Genomic DNA, 17,952 nt, shown 5'->3' with positions numbered 1-17,952 from the left:
AGTCCCAGTCTAGTCCTAGTCTATTCCCAGTTATTCCCATTTTAGCCTCAGTCTAGTCCCAGTCTAGTCCTAGTCTAGTCCATTCTAGTCCCAGTCTAGTCCTAGTCTATTCCCAGTTATTCCCATTTTAGCCTCAGTCTAGTCCCAGTCTAGTCCTAGTCTAGTCCATTCTAGTCCCAGTCTAGTCCTAGTCTATTCCCAGTCCATTCCCAGTCTAGCCCTAGTCTAGTCTCTTTATAGGACGGACTTGAGTCATTTTCAAGTCATTTTAGGCAGTTTATTGAGTCATTTCAGACGAGTTTCAGGACACTTTAGAAAGATTTGTTGTGAAGTATTTTAGGACACGGTTCTTTCATGTTGGACAATTTAGTGCTAATTTTGGGTCATTTTGAACAACTCTTTGTTACGCTGAGTAAACAAGGTCATTTCAGACGGGTTTGTAGTTTATAAAAACTGATATTTCTTTATTTTTGTCTTCTAGAAGTTTTGAGGCATTCTGGACGAGTTTTTAGATCATTTCAGGAAATTTCTGAGTCATTTTGAATAAGTTTTTTTTAATATTAGACAGCTTGTCAGTCATTTACAGTCAGTTGTAGCTGATCTTAGGTTTAGAGTCATTTTTAGAGTTTCAGGTCACTTTGGACAAGTTTGTGGTAATTTTGGACCATTTTCAAGTGTTTCTGGACAGGCTTTTGTCACGTTGGGCAATTTGTGAGTCATAATTGAGTGTGTGTGTGTGTGTGTGTGTGTGTGTGTGTGTGTGTTAGCGTCCACCTCCAATCTGTTAAAAAAGCAAACGTTGCTAATTCCTACTCGTTCTCTGTTACTTCGGATCAGCCCCTCGAGACGAGAAACACTGATGGATGGACGGAGAGTGTGTGTGTGTGTGTCTGTGTGTGTCTGTGTGTGTTTTTTCTGAGTGTGTGTGATGTGCTGATGGATTCTGGGAAACCCTCTGGATCTCAGACTCAACAGCAGCTCAACACCTCTTCAGCCCAAACATCTGATCTGGGAGCAGTTGGTTTGTTTTAGTCGGAGGTGTCGCCCAGACGGGTGGAGTTAGATGTCCGGTCGATCTGAGGTTAGACGTGTAAAAAATATATTACAGTAGTAAATATAATAAAATATTAAAGAGATCTAAAAACTAGACAGAAATAATTAAAACAAAAAATAAAATACAATAAATAAAGAAATAAAAATAAAAAGTGAAATAAAAACTAGAAAAAAACTTTTGTAGACAAATAAAAAATCTAAATAAAATAATAAAATGTTAAATTTAATTTAAAACCAGATAAAATTAAATTCGAACAAAACATGAAAATACAATAAAATAAAAATGGCCGAAAAGATAAAGCAAGAAATGAGAAAAAAAAGAAAAAATACAGTTTAAAGACATGCAAAAATACATTAACATAATAAAATATTAAATAATAAAGCAAAATATTAGAGATGCAAAGAAAGATAAAAATAAATTAAAATAAAACACAAAATACAACAAAAAATAAAAATGATTCAAGAGACAAACATAAAAGCAAAATAAAAACTAGAAAAAATGAATTCATAGACATGTAAAAATATTAGAATAATGTAATAAAATATTAAAGAGGCGTAAACACTGAAAAAATATAAATTAAAAGAAAATAGAATACAATGAAAAATAAAATGATAAAGACAAACATGAAAATAAAATAAAAACTAGAAAAAATTAGACAACCACAAAATACTTTAAAATAATAAAAGCAATATTAAATTTAGACCGTTTAAAAGTAATTAACATGAAATTCAAACCAAACACATGAAAATAAAGAAATAAATTTAAATAAAATACTACAAACTAATAATTTTTTTTTAGAAAACAACAAAATATAAAATAATACTTAAAAACAGGGGGGCTCCTTCTGAAGTCACTGTCATCTCCACAGTCTTGAGCGTGTTCAGCTCCAGGTTGTTCCGACCACACCAGAGGACCAGCTGTTCCACTTCTCGTCTGTACGCAGACTCATCACCGTCCTGGATGAGGCCGATGACAGTTGTGTCGTCTGCAAACTTTAAGAGCTTCACGCTTGGGTCACCTGAGGTGCAGTCGTTGGTGTAGAGGGAGAAGAGCAGTGGGGAGAGCACACACCCCTGGGGGGCGCCAGTGCTGATTGTCCGGGTGCTGGATGTGATGCTCCCCAATCTCACCTGCTTTTTGGACACACATTTGTCCTTTTGGGGAATTTACAAGTTGTTTTGTGTAATTTTGGATCATTTTAAGACAGTTATTGCTCATCTTAGACAGGTTTTGAGACCTTGTAGAAAAGTTTCAGGTCACTTTGGACAAATTTGTAGTAATTTTAGAGCATTTTCAAGTATTTTAGGGCACAATTTTGTCATGTTGGGCAATTTGTGAGTCATTTTGAACAATTTTTTTGTTGTAAGTCATTTTTAAACAGTTGCAGCTCATTTGTGACAGATTTTGAGACATTTTAGACAAGTTTGAGGTCACTTTGGACAGATTTGTAGTATTTTGGACCTTTTTCAAGCATTTTTGGACATGCTTTTGTCATGTTGAGCAATTTCTGAGTCATTTCACACAAGTCTTGAGTCATACCGAGTCTGTGTGTGTGTTTTAGTGTAGATGTGTGCGTGTGTGTGGCTAATTGCAGCGTGTTGATTGACGTGTTGTGCCTGGAGAAAGACGAGCTGCAGGATTCGCTTTCAGCCGGTGGAGGTGTGTGTTTGTTTCGTCCTCCAGGTCAGCGTCGGTCGTAAATCCTCAGAAACCTCCAGAGTTTAGTCTGCCGCCGCCTCTGATTACTCTCTGGACGTAATTATTTAAACGGAGAGCAGCAGATGTGTTTGGACTGAACTGGAAACAGCAGAACAGAACAAACAGTTTGGAGTTCAGATTCAGAGCGTCCTCACAGAGACACACATTAATAAAACTGGTCTGGAATCAGAGATAACAGGAATAATCAGCTCCAGATTAAAATCAGATCCGTTCACAGCGTGGACTGTAAATGTTTGTGATGGTGAAGTTACACATTTATGACACAGAGAAGTGGTTTTAATAAACTAAAATCAGTAAATCTAGACTCCATTTTCTGAAGCTACAAGCAGAAAATACAGAAAAACTGGAACACACAACAGAAGAACTGAAAATTAACATGCAGCAGCTAATGTAAAGCTAGCGGCTACATGTTAGCACACAGCTGTGATCAACTGTTAGCTATTTATTACTTTTATCTAACAGTTGATCCTATGTGGCTGTTACTGTTAGCTAACTTTAGTTATTCAGCTAAAGCTATCCGTTTATTTCTTAGTCATTGTAGACTTCTTTTAGCTAACTCCTAAACCAGTAGTTTAGCTATTTTTATAGCTTTTAGATAACCACTCAGTCCATTATGTTTAGCTAACGATTGATTATGCAGACTGCTCACTTTGGATTAATTGATTTCTTTATTTTCCTGTGGTGTGGGTTTACCAGACGCTAATATACCAGCGTAGCAGCAAAACACACTTTATTCGTCCCAGCATGTTTCCTCGTGTCCAGACCTGGCAAAGAAACTCTGCTATGAAACGGATCCCCTTCTAAACCATAACTAAAGTTCTTTATGGTCGTCCAACCAACAGAAATCATCGTAACCAGAGGACATCATACTGTAAAGTTCCTCCTTTATGCCTTCATTTGCAGATTCTGTCCTCTGGAGGAACTTCTGAACCATAAAACTCCCCTAAAGGTTTGAAAGACATGTGATCTTTAAAAAAAAAAAAAAAATCACCCGAATGACGACATTTAACATCCAGAAACTGTCACAACAGGAAGAAAAGTTAGATTTATCTTTGGAAAAACAACAATCACAGGATAAAATGAGAATATTTCTTTACAATCATTTTATTCTACAAGTCTCAGTCAAAAATCTGCCATAAAACAAAGTGTTTGCATTAAATAGATCCTACAAAAAAGGAGAAATGTGACGGGACCAAAAGAAAACCACCCAGAATCATGTATTCTGTATTTTATTTTCTAGTCGTGGACGTTCTCCCTGTAAAGTCAGAAATAAGTGGAATGAAGATTTTAGAGGCCGGAACACGACGTCATGTTTGGATTTATTTTCAGATGGACGGTTTCTGAATCACGATAAAAAGGTTTAAAGGATCGAAGCCAAACGTCTATTTACACCTTCGCTGAGTAAATTTAACTTCCTGCTGAAAAACAACCAGAAACAGTCCAAGGCTGGCGGCCAAATCCTTCTTCTTCCTCATCCCCTCCCCTCAGATCAGAGTATCTTTAGCAGCTTCTTCTGATGGATCCGTGTGAGGAGCTGCTGGAGGTTAAATGCCCAAAAAATATCAAGAAAGGAAGTATGTGGAAAAAATGAAGGAAAGAAGGAATAAATCAGCAAAAACCCAGTCTGTAAATATTTAAAATTATGACACAGCTGGTGTTCAATTAGTAAAGATAATTTTAAAAAATGTAGAGAAAATATTAGAACATATTCAATTAAAGTTTATATATTTATATAAGAATATATATATTCTTTTAATAGGCCCACAGGTCCCAAATCATCAAACAGCATGTAGAAAAAAAAACACTTACATCCTAATTTTAATACATTTAGGGCTTTAAACTGGTGCTGATTTCTGTCTTTCTTCAAACTTCAACTTTCTCTAACAACAAACCAGAAACATAGATTTGAATTCATTTCTTTTTCTTTCATTTTTTGGGCCGAAATTAAATGAGATCAGAGGACAAAAAAAATTATCTAGATTTTGTCCAAAATTACGCGAAATCTGACAACTATTGTCCAAAGTGTCTTTAAAAAACACTCAAAAGTGCCCAAAATGAGTTCAGATGTGTTTCAGATATTAATATCTTTCACAAAACTATTCAAAAAATGTCAAAAATAGCATAAAATGATCCTATATGACTGGAAATCTGTCTAAAAGGACTAAAATTTAGTAAAGATTCAAAATGTGTCCAAAATATTTTCATGATGACAGAAATTCACTCCAAATGTCCTGAAAACAGCAAAAAAGGACTCAGAAGTGTCCAAAATTATTTTAAATCGGTTTCAGTGGTCAAAAGCTTTCCCAAAACGACTCAAAAATGTAAAAAAAAAAGTAAAATTGTCATAAATGAGTGATGATCTAACTAAAATGCCTCAAATTTTATCTGAAATGATTCAAAATGTGTTCAAAATGTGTTCATAATGACTCAAAATGACAGAAAATCACTCAAAATGTCCTGAAAACCATAAATAAGGCTCATAAGTGTCCAAAGTGATTTGAAATTAGTTTAAAATATCAAAATCTTTTCCTTCTGTTTCCCAAATATCTGCCTTTCATGAGATGAGAAAAGTTTTCAGGGTTTTTTTAAGAGGTTGGAGGATTTTTCTCTGAGCTGCTGAAGAGCCTCCTTTGAAGATGAAGATGGAGACGAGGGTCGTGGTGTTGGGATGGAGACGAGGGTCGTGGTGTTGGGATGGAGACGAGGGTCGTGGTGTTGGGATGGAGACGAGGGTCGTGGTGTTGGGATGGAGACGAGGGTCGTGGTGTTGGGATGGAGACGAGGGTCGTGGTGTTGGGATGGAGACGAGGGTCGTGGTGTTTGGATGGAGACGAGGGTCGTGGTGTTGGGATGGAGACGAGGGTCGTGGTGTTTGGATGGAGACGAGGGTCGTGGTGTTCGTGGTGTTCAGATGGAGACGAGGGTCGTGGTGTTGGGATGGAGACGAGGGTCGTGGTGTTGGGATGGAGACGAGGGTCGTGGTGTTGGGATGGAGACGAGGGTCGTGGTGTTGGGATGGAGACGAGGGTCGTGGTGTTGGGATGGAGACGAGGGTCGTGGTGTTGGGATGGAGACGAGGGTCGTGGTGTTCGATGGAGACGAGGGTCGTGGTGTTGGGATGGAGACGAGGGTCGTGGTGTTGGGATGGAGACGAGGGTCGTGGTGTTTGGATGGAGACGAGGGTCGTGGTGTTGGGATGGAGACGAGGGTCGTGGTGTTGGGATGGAGACGAGGGTCGTGGTGTTGGGATGGAGACGAGGGTCGTGGTGTTGGGATGGAGACGAGGGTCGTGGTGTTGGGATGGAGACGAGGGTCGTGGTGTTGGGATGGAGACGAGGGTCGTGGTGTTGGGATGGAGACGAGGGTCGTGGTGTTCGTGGTGTTTGGATGGAGAAGAGGGTCGTGGTGTTGGGATGGAGACGAGGGTCGTGGTGTTGGGATGGAGACGAGGGTCGTGGTGTTGGGATGGAGACGAGGGTCGTGGTGTTGGGATGGAGACGAGGGTCGTGGTGTTCGTGGTGTTGGGATGGAGACGAGGGTCGTGGTGTTCGGATGGAGACGAGGGTCGTGGTGTTCGTGGTGTTCAGATGGAGACGAGGGTCGTGGTGTTGGGATGGAGACGAGGGTCGTGGTGTTGGGATGGAGACGAGGGTCGTGGTGTTTGGATGGAGAAGAGGGTCGTGGTGTTGGGATGGAGACGAGGGTCGTGGTGTTGGGATGGAGACGAGGGTCGTGGTGTTGGGATGGAGACGACGGTCGTGGTGTTGGGATGGAGACGAGGGTCGTGGTGTTTGGATGGAGACGAGGGTCGTGGTGTTCGTGGTGTTGGGATGGAGACGAGGGTCGTGGTGTTCGGATGGAGATGAGGGTCGTGGTGTTCGTGGTGTTCAGATGGAGACGAGGGTCGTGGTGTTGGGATGGAGACGAGGGTCGTGGTGTTGGGATGGAGACGAGGGTCGTGGTGTTGGGATGGAGACGAGGGTCGTGGTGTTCAGATGGAGATGAGGGTCGTGTTCAGATGGAGATGAGGGTCGTGGTGTTCGGATGGAGACGAGGGTCGTGGTGTTCGTGGTGTTCAGATGGAGACGAGGGTCGTGGTGTTCGGATGGAGATGAGGGTCGTGGTGTTTGGATGGAGATGAGGGTCGTGGTGTTTGGATGGAGATGAGGGTCGTGGTGTTCGGATGGAGACAAGGGTCGTGGTGTTTGGATGGAGACGAGGGTCGTGGTGTTCGGATGGAGACGAGGGTCGTGGTGTTTGGATGGAGACGAGGGTCGTGGTGTTGGGATGGAGACGAGGGTCGTGGTGTTGGGATGGAGACGAGGGTCGTGGTGTTGGGATGGAGACGAGGGTCGTGGTGTTGGGATGGAGACGAGGGTCGTGGTGTTGGGATGGAGACGAGGGTCGTGGTGTTTGGATGGAGATGAGGGTCGTGGTGTTTGGATGGAGATGAGGGTCGTGGTGTTCGGATGGAGACAAGGGTCGTGGTGTTTGGATGGAGACGAGGGTCGTGGTGTTCGGATGGAGACGAGGGTCGTGGTGTTTGGATGGAGACGAGGGTCGTGGTGTTGGGATGGAGACGAGGGTCGTGGTGTTGGGATGGAGACGAGGGTCGTGGTGTTGGGATGGAGATGAGGGTCGTGGTGTTCGGATGGAGACAAGGGTCGTGGTGTTGGGATGGAGACGAGGGTCGTGGTGTTTGGATGGAGATGAGGGTCGTGGTGTTCGGATGGAGACGAGGGTCGTGGTGTTTGGATGGAGACGAGGGTCGTGGTGTTGGGATGGAGACGAGGGTCGTGGTGTTGGGATGGAGACGAGGGTCGTGGTGTTGGGATGGAGACGAGGGTCGTGGTGTTGGGATGGAGACGAGGGTCGTGGTGTTCGGATGGAGACGAGGGTCGTGGTGTTGGGATGGAGACGAGGGTCGTGGTGTTCGGATGGAGACGAGGGTCGTGGTGTTGGGATGGAGACGAGGGTCGTGGTGTTGGGATGGAGACGAGGGTCGTGGTGTTGGGATGGAGACGAGGGTCGTGGTGTTGGGATGGAGACGAGGGTCGTGGTGTTGGGATGGAGACGAGGGTCGTGGTGTTGGGATGGAGACGAGGGTCGTGGTGTTGGGATGGAGACGAGGGTCGTGGTGTTGGGATGGAGACGAGGGTCGTGGTGTTGGGATGGAGACGAGGGTCGTGGTGTTGGGATGGAGACGAGGGTCGTGGTGTTGGGATGGAGACGAGGGTCGTGGTGTTGGGATGGAGACGAGGGTCGTGGTGTTCGTGGTGTTTGGATGGAGAAGAGGGTCGTGGTGTTGGGATGGAGACGAGGGTCGTGGTGTTGGGATGGAGACGAGGGTCGTGGTGTTGGGATGGAGACGAGGGTCGTGGTGTTGGGATGGAGACGAGGGTCGTGGTGTTGGGATGGAGACGAGGGTCGTGGTGTTCGTGGTGTTGGGATGGAGACGAGGGTCGTGGTGTTCGGATGGAGACGAGGGTCGTGGTGTTCGTGGTGTTCAGATGGAGACGAGGGTCGTGGTGTTGGGATGGAGACGAGGGTCGTGGTGTTGGGATGGAGACGAGGGTCGTGGTGTTTGGATGGAGAAGAGGGTCGTGGTGTTGGGATGGAGACGAGGGTCGTGGTGTTGGGATGGAGACGAGGGTCGTGGTGTTGGGATGGAGACGAGGGTCGTGGTGTTGGGATGGAGACGACGGTCGTGGTGTTGGGATGGAGACGAGGGTCGTGGTGTTTGGATGGAGACGAGGGTCGTGGTGTTCGTGGTGTTGGGATGGAGACGAGGGTCGTGGTGTTCGGATGGAGATGAGGGTCGTGGTGTTCGTGGTGTTCAGATGGAGACGAGGGTCGTGGTGTTGGGATGGAGACGAGGGTCGTGGTGTTGGGATGGAGACGAGGGTCGTGGTGTTGGGATGGAGACGAGGGTCGTGGTGTTCAGATGGAGATGAGGGTCGTGTTCAGATGGAGATGAGGGTCGTGGTGTTCGGATGGAGACGAGGGTCGTGGTGTTCGTGGTGTTCAGATGGAGACGAGGGTCGTGGTGTTCGGATGGAGATGAGGGTCGTGGTGTTTGGATGGAGATGAGGGTCGTGGTGTTTGGATGGAGATGAGGGTCGTGGTGTTCGGATGGAGACAAGGGTCGTGGTGTTTGGATGGAGACGAGGGTCGTGGTGTTCGGATGGAGACAAGGGTCGTGGTGTTCGGATGGAGACGAGGGTCGTGGTGTTTGGATGGAGATGAGGGTCGTGGTGTTCGGATGGAGACGAGGGTCGTGGTGTTTGGATGGAGACGAGGGTCGTGGTGTTGGGATGGAGACGAGGGTCGTGGTGTTGGGATGGAGACGAGGGTCGTGGTGTTGGGATGGAGACGAGGGTCGTGGTGTTGGGATGGAGACGAGGGTCGTGGTGTTGGGATGGAGACGAGGGTCGTGGTGTTGGGATGGAGACGAGGGTCGTGGTGTTGGGATGGAGACGAGGGTCGTGGTGTTCGGATGGAGACGAGGGTCGTGGTGTTGGGATGGAGACGAGGGTCGTGGTGTTCGGATGGAGACGAGGGTCGTGGTGTTGGGATGGAGACGAGGGTCGTGGTGTTGGGATGGAGACGAGGGTCGTGGTGTTGGGATGGAGACGAGGGTCGTGGTGTTGGGATGGAGACGAGGGTCGTGGTGTTGGGATGGAGACGAGGGTCGTGGTGTTGGGATGGAGACGAGGGTCGTGGTGTTGGGATGGAGACGAGGGTCGTGGTGTTGGGATGGAGACGAGGGTCGTGGTGTTGGGATGGAGACGAGGGTCGTGGTGTTGGGATGGAGACGAGGGTCGTGGTGTTGGGATGGAGACGAGGGTCGTGGTGTTGGGATGGAGACGAGGGTCGTGGTGTTGGGATGGAGACGAGGGTCGTGGTGTTGGGATGGAGACGAGGGTCGTGGTGTTGGGATGGAGACGAGGGTCGTGGTGTTGGGATGGAGACGAGGGTCGTGGTGTTGGGATGGAGACGAGGGTCGTGGTGTTCGGATGGAGACGAGGGTCGTGGTGTTCGGATGGAGACGAGGGTCGTGGCATTTGTGTCACTCGAGTGTTTTTCCTGCGTCTCTGAAAGGAGAGCTCGTCAGACGCTGACAGCTTGGCCTCGGGGTCGCCGCCTCGCTCCGCTGTTTCTCTTTGGGCCGCAGGACGCTGCTTTGTCCGCCACCACAAAAGCCGAGGAGACGCCCGGCGGGTTGTGGATTTAACCCCCGAACACCCGCTCAGCCCAGGTGGAGCTGCACATAATGAGGCAGCGGGTGGCTTTACAGCCAGTCAGGACTCTCAGCTGATCAGTCAGCTGTAGGAGAGCTCAACAGAAAAATAAAGTTTACAGGGACGAGGGGGAACGGGAGGACAACACAGAGCTGGAAACAGGAAAGAAAAGGACCACAAGGTGTAAAACAACCACATGGAGACCTTTAAAAACTGTCAAAATGTTAAAAAACAGACTTAAAGTCACTGCATAGAGACAGAGAGGAGTAAACCAAAACGAGACAAACAATCAAAGATTTATGTAAAGTGACCAAATAGGCATAAGAGACACATAAAATACACAAAATGTGATCTAAAGTGAGCAAATGCAGATTTTAAACAATTACAAAGGGACCTAGCAGAGACATAAAGCTGATGTAAAATAGCTAAATATAGACTTAAAATAACCCAAAGATACTTAAATGACTAGAAATATGCATAAAACTGCCATAAAGTGACATGAAATGGCCAAATATAGACCTAAAATGACCATAAAATGGTGTATAACAACCACAAAGTGATGTAGAATGACCACATGGAGACCTAAAATCAACAGGAAGTGTCGGGTTGGGGTCCAGCTTGTGCTGTTTGTTTCCATCGTGTTCAGAATAATCATTCTGCAGTGATCTGATCCCAGATGGACGTCGTTACTCCACATTAGCAGCTCACCTGCAGACTCAAACCTCCTCCTGAACTCTGATGGACACAAAGACAAACTCATTTCCTCACCTTCCTCCCCCAGACCTTCCTCCTGTCGGCCAATCAGAGGCGGCGGCCGGCTGCCAGCAGAGACGCACAAAGCTGCTAATTAGAGGACGGCGATCAGCGGGTCAGTGGCACAGCAGGACACGCAAACACACCACCAGCAGACACACAAACACCTCCTAACACCAACACACTGTGACCTGCTGAGTCTCTGCTTCCTGTTTGGGGAGAAACGGGAAGAAAAGGTGGAATCTGCCGTTAATCTGAGCTGCAGGTCGGCGGAGGTTAAACTCTCCTCCAACTCTTTTCTTCTTCTGTCACTTCAAACTGTCGCAGCTCCACAGAACGACATTAAGTCGCCTCGTTTCTGCCTGTAGTCAGAACACACTGCAGTCAGAGGTGACGTTAAACAGACATCAAACAACCACTGAGACATGAAACAACCAAAACTAATGTGAAAAATATAGACCTAAAAGAACCACAGAGACTTAAAATGACCAAAAACAGGTATAAAACAACCCAAAAGTGATGTACAATGGAGACCTAAAATGAACAGAAGGTGATTTAAAAATGACCAAATAGACATAAAATTAGTATAAACATACTAAGAATCAATTCAATTCAATTCAATTCAATTTTATTTATATAGCGTCAATTACAGTCAACTCGTCTCAAGACGCTTTACAGAACCCAAATGCCTGACCCCCAGAGCAGCCCAAAGGCGACAGTGGCAGGAAAACACCCTTTTAAAAGGGAAGAAACCTCGAGCAGAACCCGGCTCTATATAGGGGGGACCCATCTGCCTGCTGGCCGGGCGGGTTGAGAAGGACAGAAGAGGGCAAGGGGGAGGGATGGGAGAAGAGGGAGGGGTGGGAAAGCAAGGAAAACACAACACACATTTGGATACATGTATGACAGGATATGTGACACAGACAAAGTATAAGCTAACATTGAAAACTGACTCATAATTTACTCTGATGATGTACGGCTCTGACATTAAACATACTCCATATATAGCTAGCAGTAAAATTCAAACAGTATGTAAGTTAGCATAACAGTATAGTGAAGGCGATGCAGAGTTGACTGGTGGAAAAGGGGAGTTGGAAGCAGAGGGCTGGAGGAAGGTCAGCAGCAGCATCCCACAGTGGACATGGTGGAGACTGGACCAGCTGGTGGAACATCAACCACAGATCTGAAGCATCCAGCTCTGGGACCAGGGACACTCGGAGAAATAGCACAGGGGGAAACAGAGTGAATGTACTGCAATAACGGTATACATATTAAATGTAAAGGTAGATAGAGAAGGGCTCAGTGCGTCAAGAAAAGTCCCCCAGCAGCCTATAGGCCTATAGCAGCATGACTAGAGGCAGAACGAAGGGACGTCCAAGAAGGAGTCAGCTGTGCAAATGAAGACACAAGCCGAACCCCTGTGGGTCACCCAGTCAGCCCCAACTATAAGATTTGTCAAAAAGGAACGTTTTAAGCCTGGTCTTAAAAATAGAGAGGGTATCTGCCTCCAGAACCCAAACTGGGAGCAGGTTCCACAGGAGAGGAGCTGATAACTGAAGGCTCTGCCTCCCATTCTACTTTTAGAAATTCTAGGAACAACAAGTAAGCCTGCAGCTTGAGAGCCAAGAGTTCTACTAGGATAATAAGGTACTATCAGATCTTTAAGATATGATGGAGATTGGTTATTAAGAGCTTTATATGTCAGAAGAAGGATTTTAAATTCTATTCTGGATTTAACAGGAAGCCAGTGAAGAGAAGCAAGTATAGGGGAAATATGATCTCTTTTGCTAACTCCTGTCAGTACTCTCGCAGCAGCGTATCACCATAAAGAGATGTAAAATAGCCAAATATATAGACCTAAAACAACCACAGACATTTCAAATTACTAAAGACATCGAACAACCAGAGAGTGAAGTAAAAAGGCCACAAAGAGACTGAAATGAACAAAAACTCACATAAAGTGAGCAAAGTGATGTAAATTTACAGCATTAGATGAATTTTTATCGTCTTAAATTGAGTCAAATGTGTTTAGTTGGACATTTATGGGACGTTTGTTGGATTTATTCTGTTTCTGCTCCAGTGTAGTTTTTACCTGTCCAACATTATTAAGTCCCTGTTCTTTAGAAATTAAACTGGTTGAAGTAGTTTAGTTAAAGTCACAACTCCTAAGTGACACGCTGAACTATTAAAATCACAAATCAAACATTCAAACGTCAGAATTTTATTTCTGTGTGAAAAAATTACAATCAAATTAAAGTGATTTTTTTTATTTCCTTCAGCTGAGAGACAGAAAATCGAAAACATTCATTTTTTTAGTTCAAGAGTAAAATGGAAGAAAAAAATCACTTTGACAGACTGTGATTTCACACACACACACACACACACTGTAACACACACTGTAACACTCCGTCAGCGAACGGCAGCAATCGGCAAATCTGTCACTTTTCACCGCAGGTAGAGAAATAATACAGACTGATTAATTTAAATGAGACACTTTATGGAGGAGGAGGAGGAGGAGGAGGAAGATCAGAAGCTTTGATTTCTGTCAGTTATTGATAATTAATCAGGCTTTTATTTTGACAGCTACAGTGTCATTTCCTCCCTTTAACGTGAATCTAAATATAAAACTTAAAATCTCATAATAATACATTTGATATTTCTTAAAGCTGGACCCTTGGATTTAAAATGTGACTTTAATATTTTTTCCCTTGAAAGTCGGTATTTTTATTTACTTGGTTTTATTTTTTTAAGAAATTCTTCATTTTTTAAATTCTACTTGCCTGATATTAAAAATCATTTTAAAGTGAATTCTTTTTATATTTTTCAGACCTTTATTTTTTCATTTTTATTTATGATATTTTTATTTCAGTTTATTGGGTTTTATTTTATTTACTCTTTATTTTAATTTTTAAAAATTTCTTCTGGCTTGATATTAAAACATATTTTACAGTTGCCTCTTTTCCTGAAAGCTGAATATTTTTATTTAGTTCATGACTTTTACTTTTATTTTATTAATTGAGAAATTTATTCTTATTTCTTTTATATATTGAATTTTTTTACATTAATATTAGTTTGAATTCCAAAAATATAATTTATTATTATTTACTGAGCACCATTATAGCACTGTTACATTGCAGTGCTATTATATTTAATTTTAGATTTATTTAATTTTTTCATTTTTATCACCATTATTATTATGTCTTCTTTCTCATATTTTTTCTAACTTTTTAAAAAAATTGTTTTTTTGTCAATTTTTTTGCTGATACATTTTTAACTACATTTTTTCACCCCTTTAAGGATAACAAATTCTATTATTATCATAAATATCCTGGTGTGCATCAGTCAGCTTATTTTACGCTTTCCATCGTTTTTATCAGGTTGTGAAACACTTTAAATCCCTCTGACCTCGGCTATAATTAGCACGTTAGCCTGCATGCTAGCACGTGTTGGTTGGTTGTCATGGCGATGTTTAGCATGCTAACATTAGCATTTATAAACTCAACACATCATTCTGAGACAAGGATCTAACAGCAGTAATCTACCGTGGCCCTGAGAGCTCTAAACTTACATGTAGCGGAAACAGCGGCGCTAAAAGACGGAGGAGAAACCGTTAAAGAGACTCCAGCTCGGTCTGCTGGATCTAACAGGAAGTCTGGAGGCTTCATGCAGAGTCTCCACACTCTCTAGGTAAATTAGTGGCGCTGCGAACGGTAATTTACAGCCAGACAAAGACGTGTTAAACTCGCTCTAATTACCAACAGAAACGCTGCAGCAGGAAGCCTCGAAGAACTGATGTTAATCTGTTAAAAAATAAGAGTTTAGTTCCAGAAGACTTTAATCTGTTAGCAGAGAAACTAAGTTTACTGAGGTGGAGATGCACAGAGATGATTTTAGATTGAATCAGGTGGAAGTAGTGGTTAGCACTTTGGCCTTGTAGCAAGAAGATCCCCAGTTCAAATCCCGGCCTGGGATCTTTCTGCATGGAGTTTGCATGTTCTCCCTGTGCATGTGTGGGTTTTCTCCGGGTACTCCGGCTTCCTCCCACAGTCCAAAAACATGCTGAGGTTAATTGGTTACTCTAAATTGTCCGTAGGTGTGATTGTGTGTCTGTATATGTAGCCCTGTGACAGACTGGTGACCTGTCCAGGGTGTCCCCTGCCTTCACCCGAGTCAGCTGGGATAGACTCCAGCACCCCCCATGACCCTAGTGAGGATAAAGCGGTGTATAGAGGATGGATGGATGGAATTATGTTGAATTTAGGCCAAGGTAATTCTAATTAAGTCTGGTTTAGTTGGACGTTTGTGGTGCTGAGATGCAAAAAGTTGAGTTTTATTGGACTTTGAGTTATCATGAGTTGAAGATCAGTGAAATCTAATTTATGTTTGTTTACTTTGATGTTTGTGGAGTTTAGATTAACAGACATTACTCTTGATTTATTGAGTTTAAGCTGAGTTAATAATATTTAAATCTGTTTTAGTTGGACATTTGTTGAGTTCAGATGCACAGAGTTGAATTTTAACCGACTTTAGTTGAGTTACGATGAGTTTAAGTCAATTGGAATAATTTATGTGGAGCTGAGATGCAGAGTTCTAATTTAACCTTATTTTAATTGAGTTTATTTCAGATAAATATTTTGGGTTTGAGTTGACTTCAGTTTATTTTATCTAAGTTGAAAATAATTTGAGCTTGAGTTGACTTTAGTTAAATTACATTAAGTTTAAGCCAAATTAATTCTAATTTAGTCTGGTTTAGTTTGAATTTTGTGGATTTAAGATGCAAAGTTGAGTTTTAATTGGCTTTAGTTGACTTTTTTACAGCTTAGTTCAGTTTAATTTGGACTAAATTGATTATATTTTGAGTTTGGGTTGACTTTATTTGGTAAACTTTGAAGCTGACCAGAGTTTTAGGGACATTATTCCTGACGATGCGTTCAGGAGCATCTGGAAGTTTTAATTTCTTTGAAGTTGGGGAAGCTTCAGTCTCCAGGTCGCTTGCAGGTCAAACCTTTGTTGGCTTTAAGACTTCTGACCGTTCGTCCGACTCATCCATTGATGTGAAGTGTGAGGTCAGCTGACTTACAGGAAGTGATGATGTCACCACAGTGGCGGAGGTTAATCCTCCCGTTGACCCTGAAGGGTCTTCCGACAGTCTGAAGCTGAAACCTGCAGCTTTGACCCTCTTCAGCAGCACTCGAGCTCGAGGTCGAGCCACCGACAGACTCAAGGGTCTCTGAGGGTCTCTGAGGGTCTCTGAGGGTTTCTGAGAGTCTCTGAGAGTCTCTGAGGGTCATGTGACCTCAGCTGGCTGCTGTTTAACACCGACAGGAAACATCTTCACTGACTGGTCAAAGTGAGAAATCAGCACATCTACATACTTTATTTATTTTGTATTGAACAATAAACAAAGTCACCACAGAAAGACACTAAACAACCAAATTAGCCACAAAAAATATATTTATTAAATAAAAATATATAAAATGACAACAGAAGGTCTCAAAATTACCACAAAAATACACAAAAATTATCAGAAGAAAACACAAAAATGACCCAACAAGACACTAAATTTACACAAAAAGATGCTAAAAGACTATAAAAAATGCAGCTTGATCACAGAAAGTTAAAATTGCCATAAAAACACTTAGAGACACACCAATTGACCACAAAAAGACACTACATTACCACAAAAAGACACTAAACTAGCACAAAAGACGCAAAATTATCACAAAAAGACACTAAATTATAAGAACAAAACACAAAAACGACCACAAGACACTAAATTAATAGAAGATGCTAAAAGACCACAGAAGGACACTATGTTAACATAAATGAAGAACCTCCTTAATGCCGTTCTGATGCCTAACATGAGATAGTGAGACCAGAGATCAGTCAGATATTTTATGGTAATCTGTGGTTTTAGAAGTTCAGGGTAACAAAGATGAAGGTTCTCTGTTGAAGGTTCTGTTCTGTTAGAACATGATGAATCTCCTTGAGGTCATCCTTGTGATCTACATGTAAGCTAGTCTGTGGTTCTAGAACATGAAGGTCTATGACCGTCTGTGGTTCTAGAACATGAAGGTCTATGACCGTCTGTGGTTGTAGAACATGAAGGTCTATGACAGTCTGTGGTTGTAGAACATGAAGGTCTATGACCGTCTGTGGTTGTAGAACATGAAGGTCTATGACAGTCTGTGGTTGTAGAACATGAAGGTCTATGACCGTCTGTGGTTGTAGAACATGAAGGTCTATGACAGTCTGTGGTTGTAGAACATGAAGGTCTATGACAGTCTGTGGTTGTAGAACATGAAGGTCTATGACCGTCTGTGGTTGTAGAACATGAAGGTCTATGACAGTCTGTGGTTGTAGAATATGAAGGTCTATGACAGTCTGTGGTTGTAGAACATGAAGGTCTATGACAGTCTGTGGTTGTAGAATATGAAGGTCTATGACAGTCTGTGGTTGTAGAACATGAAGGTCTATGACAGTCTGTGGTTGTAGAACATGAAGGTCTATGACCGTCTGTGGTTGTAGAACATGAAGGTCTATGACCGTCTGTGGTTGTAGAACATGAAGGTCTATGACAGTCTGTGGTTGTAGAACATGAAGGTCTATGACCGTCTGTGGTTGTAGAACATGAAGGTCTATGACCGTCTGTGGTTGTAGAACATGAAGGTCTATGGCAGTCTGTGGTTGTAGAACATGAAGGTCTATGACCGTCTGTGGTTGTAGAACATGAAGGTCTATGACAGTCTGTGGTTGTAGAACATGAAGGTCTATGACAGTCTGTGGTTGTAGAACATGAAGGTCTATGACCGTCTGTGGTTGTAGAACATGAAGGTCTATGACAGTCTGTGGTTGTAGAACATGAAGGTCTATGACCGTCTGTGGTTGTAGAACATGAAGGTCTATGACCGTCTGTGGTTGTAGAACATGAAGGTCTATGACAGTCTGTGGTTGTAGAACATGAAGGTCTATGGCAGTCTGTGGTTGTAGAACATGAAGGTCTATGGCAGTCTGTGGTTGTAGAACATGAAGGTCTATGTATCGGAGTATCGGTCGGTCATCATGGACTTTGTGGACTGGTGTGAGCCCAATCACCTGTGCCTCAACACCAGTAAGACGAAGGAGATGGTGGTCGACTTCAGGAGAAGGACACTCCCACATCCACCAGTGAACATCCAGGGGCAG

Source organism: Acanthochromis polyacanthus, chromosome 1 (genome assembly GCF_021347895.1).
Source record: "Acanthochromis polyacanthus isolate Apoly-LR-REF ecotype Palm Island chromosome 1, KAUST_Apoly_ChrSc, whole genome shotgun sequence".
Lineage (NCBI taxonomy): Eukaryota > Metazoa > Chordata > Actinopteri > Pomacentridae > Acanthochromis > Acanthochromis polyacanthus.
The sequence above is the reverse complement of the archived record's forward strand: the minus strand, read 5'-3'. Positions refer to the sequence as shown.